A 15,199-nucleotide genomic window follows, 5' to 3' on the forward strand; every position below is an offset into this window, starting at 1 on the left:
CAGTTAGTGAAGCAGATACAAGAAACATTTACACAGGACAATGACGTCTCAGTCCCCTTCAAAGTAGGCACCTTGGGACCTCACACAGTTCCAGCATCTCTTCATGGTTCAAAGCAGTCTGTAAAGTCCTGTGTTGAAATAACATCACCTGCCCCTTCGTATTTTCCTGACACTTGTAGATAATCTGAAATCATTTCCCTTTCAAAGGTGATTTTAGTTTTGGGAAAAGTCAGAAGTCACAGGGCACTGAATCTGGGCCATAGGGGGCCTGAGTCACCTGAGTGATTTGATGTGTCACCAAAGAACTGCACAAGAAATGATGCATGAGTGGGTGCATTGCTGTGTTGAAGCTGCCAATCACCACACCAATAGCTGTGACCATTTCTATTACATCTCTCAACTGACAAAGAAAATTGATGTAATACTCCTTATTAATTTTTTGGCCCGGAAGGGTGTACTCATGATGGACAACACTTCTGCAATTAAAGAAAAAAAAAAAGGTAACATTGTCTTGATCTTGCCGTGACTTTGCTGCGCCTTCTCAAGCATGGAGAACCAGGCGACTTCCATTGGGATGATGGGGTCTTTGTTTTTGGATCACAGCTGTAGACACACGATACATCTCTAGTATGAACTTCTTGAGGAATTCTGGTTCATTGGTAATGGTTTGAATCAAGTCATTAGCAACTGTAGCATGACGATTCTTCTGCTCTACTAGCAGAAGCAAGGGAACAAATTTTGCCATAATATGTTTCATGTCAAGATCCTGTGTCAAAATCTTGGACACAGTAGTTTTTAGAATCCCAGATCAGATCCTAGTTCTTGCACTGTCAGTCACCGATCTTTGTAGATTGCAGGCCATACAAGTTCAATATTTTCAGGTGTTCTGCTTCGTTGATGCCATCCGGAATGTGGATTACTTTCAACAGTTTCTCGACCACCTTTGTAGCATTTGTGCCACACTTTTATTTGTGCTGCATTCATTGCATCATTCCCGAATGCCTTGTGAATTATCTAAATAGATACCACAGAGAAATGTTGAAGGTTAACACAAAATTTAATGCCGATTCATTGGTCTACTTGCTCAGTTATTTTGAATGTGATGGCCACACAGTACACATGTTCACTCAATGGTGTCCACCACCTCCACTGACTAGTGCAGTGAAATGGTCATTGTTCACACATGTGCATTCCGGTCACTCTCCTTGGCTGCCAGGTCATGCAAATCATTCTCATTATATTAACAATGACTGGGCTTTTTCCAACAGACTGCATATATATTACCCAGAATAATTTTATAATAAAATCATAAATAAGAACACAGATTTAAAAAACAGTAAAAGTCAGGGTATGAGATTATTATGATTAAGAAGAGAACTACATCAAACTAAAAAGTTTTTGCACTGTAAAGGAAGTCATCACCAAAATAAAAAGACAACACAGAGATTGAGAGAACATATTTGCCAATATATCCGATAAGGGTTAATATTCAAAATTTATAAACTACTTGTAAAAATCAACACCAAAAAATCAAACGACTCAAATAAAAAATGGGCAAAGGACCGGTATAGACACTTCTCCAAGGAGGACATACAGATGGCCAATAGACATATGAAAAGATACTCAATGTGACTAGTCATCAGAGAAATGCAAATCAATACCACAATGAGATACCATCTCACACCTATCAGAATGGCCATCATCAATAAACCAACAAACAACAACTGCTGGTGAGGATGTGGTGAAAGGGGAATTTTTGCACTGTTGGTGGGAATGCAGATTGGTGTAGCCACTGTGGGAAGCACTGTGGAGATACTTCAAAAAATTAAAAATGGATCTGTCTTTTGACCCAGTGATCCCACTGCTGGGAACATATCTGAAGGAACCCAAAATACTAACTCAAAAGAACATAAGCACCCCTATGCTCATTGTAATGTTATTTACAGTAAGTTTTGGAGCAGCCCAAGGGTCCGTCAACAGATGAGTGGATAAAACAACTATAGGACATTTACACAATGGAATACTACTCAGTCATTAACAAGAAGAAAATTTTACCCTTTGCTACAGTATGGATAGACCTGGAGAACATTATGCTAAGTGAAATAAACCAGTCAGATAAGGCAAATACAATTTCACTCATTTGTGGAATCTAATGAACAAACTGAACTAACAAGCAAAACAGAGACAAACTCATAGATGGAGAGCAGACGACAGCTAGCTTGGGTTGAGGGGCGGAATTTAGGGGTGTAGGGAGTGAGCAAAAAGGAAAAAGGACTTACCAACATAGGCAACATTGTGGTGATTGCTGGGGCGAGGGAGGTATAAGGGGACAAAATAGTCATGGAAAAAATACAGTAAAGATAAAAAAAAGAGAGAAAATCACATGGAGCTTCTGAATGCTGAAAATATTTATTTTCTTCATGAGTGGTGTGGTAATATGGTTTTTCATTGCAATCATTTGTTAACCTGTACATATAGGTTTATCTATTTTATGTAAGTTCCCAATATTTAAAAAAAGTATTAAGTATACCTTTTGCATTATGAAAGAGTAACGAATTCATTCTGATATATATGGGAATATATATATATATAATATATGATCAAATTAGATAATATATATTCTCATTTAATGATTATATAATATATATTTGATAATATATATATGATCAAATTGGATATTATATATATTCTCATTTATTATTTGGAAACATTTTGTGCAATAATATTTTACTGTTTTATTCCTGACATATATTTTAAGTGTATTCTACAGGGTTCATTATAAATGTTTTTAATTCAGTGTGCAAAATAATCATTAAAACATAAATTTATCCTGTAACACTCAACAAATCGTATCTCAATAATATATTTGAAATTTGGTTAGCAAATGTTCTTTATTAGTGTTCTGTTCTATATGTTTGTCAGCTTAAGTTGTTGTAGTCATCACTTGAAAAATGATTAAGGCTTTTCTTAAGGAAAAAAGCAATCTTTCAATGGAAAAAATGCTACTTTTGTTCTTATTGCCCACATTCTCCAATGGTGATCTGGATTTCTGTGTTCTTTGATGTTAGCATTTAGTTCTGTTTTATATTATATCTTGGGGGCAGGGGGAACCCTAAAAATGACAAGTCTACAGATTTTTAAAAACACATGAAGTTTAAAAGAATATTAAAATAGCTTTAAAACAGCTTATTTATTTTAACATACAATTTGAAATAAGTAACAATAAACATAAAAATATAGAACACAGATTGTATGTTGCTTTTGATGTAGACTAAAAGCATAGTCAGTGCAAGACCACACCACCCCGATGGCACCAGATCTTGTCTGATCTTGGAAACTTACCAGGGTTGGTGCTGGTTAGTACTTGACTGGCGGACTGCCTGGAAATACCGGGTGCTGTGCACTTTGAGTAAGGAATAATCTCACAAACAATCAGAATCATCTACAGGAAAATGTCAATTTGAAAAGCTTCAGAACTTCACTCACCATACACCAAAAAAGTTTTTATGAACTTATTATTAGAACTCATGCACTTGGTAACATTTATATTCATATTCCAAATATTTGGGGAATCATTCAAATTCTAGGTGTTTATCTCATATATATCACTAGATTCTCAGTGTCATACTGTCAAATTTGAAGGCAGTCCTTGAATTAAATACTCCAGTTAAAGCTGTAACATATGGATGAAAGTTGATCTAATTTGACAGTTCTCTAGATGTAATCACTCTGACATGTCAGAGATAGAACGTGCTGGGGTCTCTACTTTATTCGAAAATGATGGCATCTAAGGACAGGAAAAGAAGAGACACAAAGTCCTATACCCAAGAGTTAAATACTTCAAAAGCAAAAAAGTTAGTATAATTTATATGGGTTCAGATTAGGCATGGTAGATGAGAATGTAGGAATATTCTCCATCTTTTAAATATTTGTTAACTTTTTCCCTTATTCATTAACTAAACTTGAATTTGGGAAAATTATGAGAAAACGGGGATGAGACACAGTTTTGACATTTAACTTCTATAGTCAGCAACATCTTTTGATATGAAGTTTTTAGTAATTAATAAATAACCAATAGTACACATATATTATGAAATATTCATTATCTTGTGTGTAGCTTTTGAATAAAATGAACATTTTATAACTTTGTCTTTGTAATTGGTTTAAGATATTTTCACCAGCTACTGATGAGACTTGAGTGTTCTCTCTATCTGCCTTATTTGGTTATTTATGTCAGAGATTGAAATTACTGGCTATTTCTCCCACTTTTTCCTATTTATAACAGCAATAATTAAATCCATTTTGAAATTTGATGCTGTGAAGTATCAGCTCAAAGGAGGTTTTTATTTCTATCCACAAATAAAATTAATGATTTTTTTCCAACCACACCATTTGAATTAGGACCTAATATGCAAGAAGCACTTCTAGGTTTGCCATGGTTCTTCGGATAGCTTTGCTCATCTGGGCCTTAGATCTCTGTGATGGGTCCTCCACAATGGCACTGCAGTCAGCCTATGAATAACAAACTATCTGAGCTGAGTCAGCTGGGTCATCTATTGCTCCCTGCTCACAGAGGAAAGCTGGAAGTGATAGATAGCTCCATTAACAGGCTGACTTTACACACATGGGGAACACCAGACTGGAAACCTTATATTTTTATCTCTCTAAGACAAACTGCAGCAGTACAGATGGCTCATTTTCCAATTGTAATAAGGATGATATTTGGGAAAACGAAAGTCAAAAAATATTTTACATAATGGAATACTATTTGACTTTTAATTAACACATTTCAGTCTAGACTGTCAAAATATTTTCTCAGCTTTATTTTAAAATATCTGTGAAAACTTTGACATCCTATATCTCCATTCAAACATTACATATTTTTTAGATTAAGTGAGATAGCAATTTTCATGATATATAGATATCATGAAAGTGGATATATATATATATATATATCTCCATTATGACATGGGTCCTCCTGTGTCTGTATGTGCATGTACACACACATACATATCTGGCATATAGGACCCATGTCATAATGGAGCAATATTTACATGAAGTTGTTTCATAGATCAGGGATTAAGTAAAGTTTTACAAGACCATAATTGTTTCTAATTTGCACTATTAAATATACAAAGGTATTATCATTCTTTTTTTAAGTTTAAAGAGAGAATATGAAATTTGAAGATTAGGTAAAATGATTCCTCGAATTCTTTACAATGATTTTATTAGGGACCAGGTGTTAATAAGGAGGCTGAGGGAAGAACAGGCAATGCTGCTCCCCTCACCTGCCAGTATGGAAGTGAGTTATGAAAGAGTCAGATACCAGAAATTGGCAAGGTTTTCAGTGTGGCAATTTTTCACTTCCTCATAGCACCAGCCTTATGTAAGTTATTTAAGTTACTTCTGAAATTCAAAAATAGTGATGGAAAATAAATCAAAGTACAAGGCACTTGTAAAAACAGAAGGAAAAGGAGTCATTTTAAATTGTGTGTTATTGTATCAGATGTCATTGTAGTTAAAATAAACAGTGAACATTTTCTAAAGGATCTACAGTAACTCTATGACATTTTCCCTAATGTATTCGTTTTCTTTTATGGAAAAGGGAAACCTACATTTCCATCCTACCTTTACAAATTTTTTTTTTGTTAAGAGATTTGAGGACCTTTCTAAGGCACTATGAATTCAGACCATGAATAACTTCATTGTCTCTAAAGATAAGGGAGGAAAAAGAGTAAAAATTTAAAATTTCAAAATAATATCCATACAGCAGATATAGTGGGGTACCTACTATATTTCAATAATTATGCTTGGCCCTTATACTTGATGCAGAGGAAAGATAGATATAGTCTATGTCTTCATGGAGTTTAGGGTTTATAGAAAGAAAGAGACATAAATGATAACACAGAAACATATGGAATGCCAAAGGTGATAAGAGCCATGGAGAAAAGTGACATATGGCTACGGAGACTTAGTAATCTGGGTCAGGAAAGGTTCCATTTAAGACAAAACAATTGAATTGATGTGTGTGGGATGAGGGTGCATTTCCTGAATGGAAGGTGGCAGACATATGCCCCAGACCAAAGAAACAGCACGTGGTGGGAGGAGGCATGGGACATTCAATGAACAGGAAGAGTATGTCTCGAGCAGAGCTCAAACAAATTAAAGCGGTCTGAGATGAAATAGGAGAGATCAGGAAACGACTTCAAACAATACGGTGCTATGCACTTCAAAACTCTTACCTAGTAAAATTTAATTTCTCTTTGAGATGTATGTCAAGTCACGTTCTGGGGTAGAAGTGGGAGGTGAAGGATATTCATTTACTGGGGAGCAGGGTGATTCATAGGTTTAAATCGGATAAAGAATAGTTTACACTTCAAAGTACGGAAGAGTAACATTAGCAGAATAATGTAATGAATATAGTAATGAAAAGAAGTTAAGCAAAGGCCTGTGCAAGCATAATAAGAGACAGAGTTAACTCAGCTAAGGATTAGCGAAAGTTTCATAGAAATGATTTATGAGGTGCATCTAGAAAAATAAGAGACTATCAGCTAGAAAATGGAGAGACATTATAAGCAAAGCAAGCATCATTTAGAGAAATAGGCATAAGAATAGCTTCAGGAGATGCAGTGTGGCTAGACACACCGGTGTGTTCTAGTGGTCCTCTCCTGCTTTCACCGAAGGCCTGAGCTGGTCTGAGCTAGGTTTTTAAATGCTCTGACAGCGCTTGGTCTTTTCTTCTCTCACTAAAAATGTCTGGGCAAAGGATTTTAATTTCCTCTCAAAAGACAAATTAAGTCAGTTACTGTTACAGAACAGTTAATATGCTAACTGGATTTTCTCATGGTTACTCATGAAGATCAATTTAAGCCAAGAATAAAATACGTGTATTCTTTTGCATCACCTTTTGTTATTCTCATTTTTACTGGTGTGTGTATTGTGAGTGATGATTTCTGAAAAGTTAAAAAAATCCAATCTATTTTAGCACTGCAGCTAATGACATTAGAAAATTGATATTAATTACTAAAGTGAATACTACTAATAATAAGCTAATGTTCTCATATTTAATATCCAATGAAAGGATTAATAGCTATGCTTTCATTCTTTTGCTATTAAGCTTAATGTGTTTGTGTCAATTTTTATTGCTATGTTTATTACTCTTAGGAGTTTTAATGTATTAACACTGTGTTTTGGGGTATGTTCTAAAGCATATATTTTGTGATGATTTGAATTAAATGATTTTGAAAAACAATTCAGAGCTATGGTTATTCATGGCATAAGTGTTTTGGTATACTCCACATTTATAGATATGTATCATGTTGACACTGTATGTGCAAACATTGAATTGCATAATGATACAAAATCTAAAATGGCATTAACACTATCAAACTTCGATGTGAGACTAATAATGATGTAAGGTTCACTATATTAACTGCTATATTATTTGAATTTACTAAAATCATATAACTCTCAGCTAGTTAAAAGCTGCTTTGTTTTCTTCTTTCAATCTTCTTAGGATCTTGATTTTTGCTGCTGTTTTGTTCTTTTAATATGTTAGTGCATCTTATTTAAGCACACTTTCTATATAGTGCATATTCCTATCTATCATCTATCTATCTGTCCATCTCTCTACCTATATATCTATCCACCTTTTTTAAACTTGTTTTTTGTCTTCCCGTTGTTCTGTGCTCTGTGTCCAGGAAACAAAGGAGAATCTGGCACAGAGCAAATACTTTATAAACAGATGAATATGTGTGCTTCATTATATAATTTGTCAATGTTTTTTAGTTATCCTAGGGCAGGTTTCAAATTGTTAATTGTAAATTATTTTATGTTGTTTTATTTATAGCACTGCATTGTAGAAACGTTCTTTTTAAGCTATTTTTCCATAGAAGCCAAAAACAACCCTTAATTTTTAAATAATATGAAAATGTAATTATTGTATATATATTATCTGAAGTACGTGAGTGTCCCAAAAGGTATTACATCATTAGAATTGGCTTAAATAAGAAGAACTCATTGCTTACTTCATTTCCAAAATTGCATTGTAGTACAGATGTTAATTCTGTGACTGAGAGAACTCACCCATGTTCAACACCTTCTATTCTTCTACTCCACACCATGAGCATGTGGGGGAGGTCCTTACCTACAGCTGTGAGATGTCTGCTACACCTCTGAGCATCTCATCCACTCTTACCTCTCTAAACAAAGGAAGCAGAGGCAATTTTTTAAAAAGGAAGGTGTAGCTTTGAAATTGTGTACTATAATATGAGTAAATTTAATATAATTTTACAATATTTATTCATAGGGTACTTGTGATATATTTTGATATATTTTAAAATGTTGTTTCCTGGTTTCTTTCTAATTAACTGGTTTCCTTTGATTCCATACTTTAGAATTTTATTTTCCTTTCCTTTCTTTCTCCCTCTCTCAGAATTATTTCACAGTTTTCTCAAATTTCATGCTTCTAAAATCCAAAACCCAATTCAATAATTAATAGATATCTCAGTCATCAGTTATTTTTAGTATCCCCAGACATAAAAATAAATGATTTTTAATAATACTAATAAAATACTAATTTTAGAATATACTTGAGCTCAATTTGTTTTTGTTTTTGTTGTTTTTTAATTTGTTTTACTTTTTTAATCCCCCTCATCTGGGACATCAGCTTTTCCACAGGAAATTTTTCCTTGGCCTTTTAAAAATGACTAACATTCCCTCATATTCAAAAAATTAATTGCTTATTGTTAATAGTTCTTTTTCCTAATTCCTTATTATTTCTAATTTTACAATGATCTCACTTTTTGTTACTATTTCTGACATTGTCTATTTCTACAGCCTCCTATACAACATGTAATTGTCTCTCTTACAGTTCTTGCCATGGTCATCTGATTTCTACCAGATACGAATGCCTCAATTACTTTTTGAATCAAAAATTGTATTCATTCATTCACCTAGAATTTACTGCTTGTCAACCATGTGTCAATTGCTAAGTGAGGGGCTAGTGATATGTGACATGCAATGCATTTTTTCTATAGTTACTATATATGTGTGTGTGTGTGTGTGTGTGTGTGTATAAATTTACAGACTTCCAGTTTACTCTTTGTGGGGGTTCTCTCTACTCTTGTTGTATCTTTATTTAATGACAAACTTCTTTTTTTTGAGATTCGTTTGTATTTTTACAGTTTCTATTTGACTAAAAAGTCATTAATTTATCAATGAATTCTATTGTGTCATCTACATTTATTTTCAGCAAAGTATTCCAGACTTGCTTTGTCTTCAGAAATACATGTAGTACTATTATTTGAGGGCATTTTATTTTCCAGTTTACATGTAGAAAACAATAATTTTAATTAAATTTATTGGGATGACATTGTTTAATAGAATTATACGGGTTTCAAGTGTACAGTTCTATAATACATCATCTGTGAATTACGTCGCGTGCCCCAAACCCGAAGTCAAATCTTCTTTCCTCACCATATATTTGCCCCCTTTACTCTTTACTCTTCCCCAAACCCTCTTCCCCCTGGTACCCACTATACTATTGTCTGTGTCTGTGAGTTTTATTTGTTTTTCTTGTCACTTGTTGCTTTAAATTTTATATCCCACATGAGTGAAATTATATGGTACTTAAATTTTTCTCTCTGACTTATTTCACTTAGCCTGCTATTCTCAAGATCCATCTATGTTGTTGCAAACGGCAGTATTTCATTTTTTCTTAAGGCTGAGTGGTATTCTATTGTATATATGCACCACATCTTTTTCCATCTAACCATCTATCAAAGAACTCTTCAGTCGTTTCCTTGTCTTGGCTACCATATATAATGGTGCAATAAACATAGGGGTACATATGTCTTTGTGAATGAATAGCCTCAATTTTTGGGGGTAGATACCCAGAAGAGAGGTTACTGGGTCATACGATAATTATATTCTTAATTTTTTGAGGAACTTCAGTATTATTCTCTATAGTGGCTGTAAAATTTAATTTTTATAATACTTCATCATTTGTGAAAATTGGTTTCAGATAACAATGTGAGTTTTGGTCAAAGTTGGATAATATTTTAATTCTCAAAAAAATGGAATTGGTTTCATCAAGTCTAGAGTTATTTTTAAATATGCTGTATTTTAGACTTTTACTGGAATATTTCCAAATAGGCTATTATATATAATCGCACTAAACATATAATGCCATCTTGCAAACTGTATGTGTAATTTAATAAAAGTGGTTGAAATACAACAGATTTGTTTGAGTTTAAAGTTTAGCAGGGTTAAACTGATAGTTCATACACTTTATAATTGTTATTTAACACACTGAGGCAGTCAGGTTCAGTATATATAATTCATCCAAGCGAAAGTAAATATACACACGTATGTAATGTAAATACAACAGTTTTTGAAACACATCAGTGCTTTAAGTCTGTTACACTTAAATTTATAATCTAATGGTATCATCAAATAAACAATTTGGTCTTTTACCTGAATATCACATTCCACTCTAATATTCACGTCAATAATTAGCACCCTATATCCAAGAAGAGTACCAGACATGTTTTAGCATTTCACTTTGCCTTACCCTGTAGCAGAAACTTTTGGGTAAAAATGCACTGATAACTAGAATCTGTTAAACATTTTATCTATCTATCTATCTATCTATCTATCTATCTATCTATCTATCTATCATCTATCTATCATCTATCTATCATCTATCTATCATCTATCTATCTATCTACAGGATAGAGACATAAGGGGTGGGATGGCTGGAAAAGCAGCCAATAAAATAATAAAAGGGGATCAAGCCAAACTGCTCTCTGTACCAGAACAGAAACTTACAATAAGAGATTCTCTTATCAAAGAGAGAAATATCACTTTTCTAGTTTTATATCTTATTTTAAAATCACACAGTATATATTAATAGTGCAGGCACAGAAACAATTATTTGTGATCCTATTGAATAGCAGGATAGGTAAAAGAGCACAGCAGTTTATACAAATAATTATAGATATTTTATATATCTGGTATGACTTGCTTCATTGATCTGAGTAAAATTTAGTCACATTTATTGTTTTTCCAAATTATCTTCTTTGCCATTACCTACCTTATTTCAGAAAGGGTGGTATTTCCCTCATCAAGGCTGTCATTACCCAATTGTTTATGAAAATTACCTTGATCGAGTTATTGAATCCAAAACTTAGGCTTTATTCTGCTTTAATGCACCAAGAAGAGAGACACTGGTTGTCTAATGAATTTATTTCTGCTATTTCACTTCACTACTCTGTAGTATTGCTGATGAGCAGCCTACTCTCGTGGATGCTTTGTCTATGACAGATATGGCATTGCTAGTGCATTTTTTTGAACAGAACCTTGGAAGCCATTTTTAGTCTTCAAAATGGGAATTCTCCTATTTATTCCATGCATGATCACTTTTTCCTAAAGCTCAAATACCATCGGGATGGCAGGTGCTTCAAGCATCACTCAAGTTGTAGAATTAAACATTTTTTATTTAAACATTACTCTACTAAAATTACTTAGTATGCTTTTAAAAACTAATTTGCCAGCCTTGATTTGTTTTTTCTTCAATACAATTTTATTTCACTGCACTTCAATGCCTCCCTGGTACTGGGTTTTACATAGTGTTGCCTACAACACTCACGTTTCTCCAGTTTTGACTATGAGAGTCTTGGTGATTCTAGGCCACGTTTCCCGTAAGATTTTGGACTCTATGTGGAACAGCTACCTATCATTTCCCAAAAGCATCTTTGCATTCCAAAAAGTAGCCACTTTTGTGAAGATCATCAAAGCCTCAAAAGTGTTTATTATACTAACAATAGTCTCAGTCTACAGTTACTTATTTTTATTACTTATGTGACAAATGGAAAAGGAGATCGTATGCAAACTTCTTTTAAACACAAACGGTATGGCTTTCGTGGTGCCCATAAACCAATTTGATGTGTTAGACAAAATGCCTCTCATTTGATAAGTTTGGAAGGATGGGGAAATCTGAAGAAAGACACATGCTGGGTGCATCATGGCACTTACATGGCGGTCTTACATTTTGTTGTTGTTAATCTTAAATTGTCAATGGTTTTCCCATCCATAGCTCGCTTTACCCATTTCTCATTCATGCAGTGAACGTAACATAAAGATGGGAAATTTGCATGAGAGTATGAAATCAGGAGATTTTGAAATATTTCTGTACAGACACTTTAGCCTATTTGCAGGGCTATATAATTTGGTTGTGCACTTTGCACTCACCAAAGGCACATGGGAGGGGCTCAAGTAGGAAGTTCAAGCCAGTCCATGCTCAGTTACTCAAGGTTCTGCATAAGTTTGTATTTATGCCAAAAGCACAGATGCCCTTTTATAATTCGTTTTCCCATAGGGGAAAATATTTTTGCAATTAGTCTTCCTGGGGAGAGAGGAATCTATGCTGAAATTTGTTTAGGACCCCTGTGTGTTAGCAGAAGCCGGACGCTTGTCTCTGTGATGGCAGTAACAATGTCATAGTATTGTTGGCTAAGTTATTCATCTATGACTTTAGAAACAAGTTCCCCTTCCCATATATATTTGTATTTGAGGTTTGAAATATTTCCATGTGAAATATTTCATGTGCCACTTATTGAAGAAGAAGACAATGAAGTTAGATCAGTTCAAGTATTATTTGGATTATTAGCCAAACCTAGACAAGGTCAAAGAGAAATGTATATATAAGGTACTCACCCAGGAAGCTCAGGGATTTCTGGTACTAAATTGTTCATTGAAGGAGAAAAAAAAGTATTACTAAAAGTTTATTCATTTCTCCATCCTCCATTTTCACTTTGCCTGTTTAAACAATACTCACACTTCTAGTTGGGCAACACAGTCACTCTTGCTGCCAAAAAGACAGAACATCTGAAATCTGTTTTTAAGCAGTGTCACTTTTTCAAAGTAATAGGCACAACAAGAAGAAAAGAAACATCTGCTATCTGCAGATTTTTTTCCTGTTTTCCTCCCAACATCAATCTAGCAAGGCTTTGGCAAGCAGCCCCTTGCACTCTAAGTCACAGAAATGTCAAAGGAGAGTGGAAATGAGAGTGGACACCTTTGTTGAAATGTCATTTTGAGAGTAAATAAAATCAATGGGAAAAAGGTCATCTAAAAACAAGAAAGTTGGTGGCCAGATGAGTTGCACTGTGTCACAGGCAGTTGAAGAAGACGTATACAGAAATGCTGCTCCCCCCTCCCCCACAGCTTGTTTCATAAAATAGAGAAACACAGTAGACATGAGCAGAAATTTAAAATGCCGTGGCACTTGTTACCTTGAAATGGGTTAATTGAGACTACTTTTTACTGAGACTGAACTAGTATTTTAAATGAAAGCACATATTATCTGTGAAAAATCTTAAGGTATTTTTATTATAAAATTGCCTTCAGAAATAATCGTGTTAGGTGTCAGAAAAAATTTACTATGCACTGAGGTGTAAAGCCCATAGATTCTGAATGGCTGGGTTTAGAATTTCCAGCTCCACCACGTAGCTCTTTTGAGGTTAAGTTACTTAAACTCCCAGTGCCCAATTTTTCAGTCCGTAAGGTTTGACAGCAACAGTACCTAAAGGGATTTTTGTGAGTATTAACACAAAGCACTTAGAATTTGGCCTAGCATGCATGTGTACCCGGTAAATGTTTGTTTGTGGTTATTAATTAAAGCACCCCTTGTGATTCAGTAGCCTTCTCTAGGTCAGTCATCTACACATAGAGAAGCACTTGCCTTTTCTAACTTTCAGTTGCTGCGTTGCTGGTATGACCAAAGGTGTGGACTCCTAAACAAACAAAGGTGTTGTGAGATATCAGTAAACCTGTAAGAAATGGAAAGGACTTAAAAACTTGGTGATCAAAGATGCTGTGTAGTCTCCAAAGAACTATGTAAATGTAGCAAAATTAAGGTAATTATACAGAAAAAAAAGAAAGGATGAGGCAATCATCCTTATTATCTAGAGCTAGCGTGGGCCATAGAGCCAGATCTCTCGGAGGCCTCTATGACATTGGCTTATTTAATTTCTGGACTCATCTACAATTTACACCATGGTCTAACTCCTTATATCTCTCACTCACATTACGCAGATTTTGCATATCTAGGTGAAATATCAGGAAGGAGAATAGCTTCAGATAATTCATTTTGGAGTCTAGGAGCAAAATTACATGGTAGTTTTGTTAAAAACTTCACTATGATTTTCAATTTTTTAAATTTATAACTTTGTGGGTTTTTTTTTACATTCTTCTTTGTTCCCTGGGTTATTTTTGTCAGTTCTGAAACATGGGCATTGATTTAGGCCATATACTAATATGGAAAATCCATGAAATTTCTCTTCTCCTTGTAATGACCCTGGTCTACTACATCCTCAGTATTCAAGTGGATGTACATGGACCTGAAACTTGAGAGACCAATATATGTTCTTCATTAGAGTAAACTTTTTTCCTTAATACCTGAAGTAAGTTTTCCTTTTTTTGCATTTTGCTAACAAAGCAAAATTAGGGAGGTGCAACACTTTAGAATGGACTTCCTGAAGTTGTTGTAAATCAGTGTAGAGAAAATGCTGTAAAATGTTCAAAACCACAAATAATTTATGCCTTTTTTAATGGATACAGATCTTTCAGTAACAATGTTCTGCCACACAAACTTTGCTGAGGTTTCTGAAGGTGGGTCATCTCGCCAGTGGCCACACCTGGAACAAGGTAAGATGGTACTGGCTGCTGCCACCCCCTGTGGAGGTTCACCCGTGGAACTGTCTGTGCCACTTGAGTTGGGCATCATGTATACCTATGACCTTTCTCCAAGGTCCATGACAAGAAAAACATAGAGTAACATTTCTGAGAGCATAAAATTTCTGAGCCCCTATGCAATATTGATACTCCTCAAACATATTCCCATGATATATTTCTAAGCCACCATATTTGGAAGCCAAACTTAAATTGAACTGATTGCTTTTGCAAAGTAACATCTTCAGGAAACAATGTTAAGACAAATCACCATTGGTTGCAATATAATTTTCAATTTTAACAGTGCTTTTGATCAAAATGTTTCAGTTTATATTCCTCTTTGTGTCTTATTCTTACCTATAATACAGTATTTCCTTTACATAAAATAAAGAATGAGGCTATAATAATAGAATGCCACAAAGAAGGCAACTTCTGTTATTGATTTCATAAAGTGCTCCAGAGAAGT

At 34.3% G+C, this 15,199-nt stretch overlaps 1 pseudogene; it reads right to left on the bottom strand.

Moving 5' to 3' along the window:
- Window positions 1-541: 541 nt before the first annotated feature.
- The window catches only part of LOC112310428 (elongation factor 1-gamma-like), a 119,854-nt pseudogene continuing 105,196 nt past the window's right edge, over window positions 542-15,199 (bottom strand).

Source organism: Desmodus rotundus, chromosome 13 (genome assembly GCF_022682495.2).
Source record: "Desmodus rotundus isolate HL8 chromosome 13, HLdesRot8A.1, whole genome shotgun sequence".
Classification (NCBI taxonomy): domain Eukaryota; kingdom Metazoa; phylum Chordata; class Mammalia; order Chiroptera; family Phyllostomidae; genus Desmodus; species Desmodus rotundus.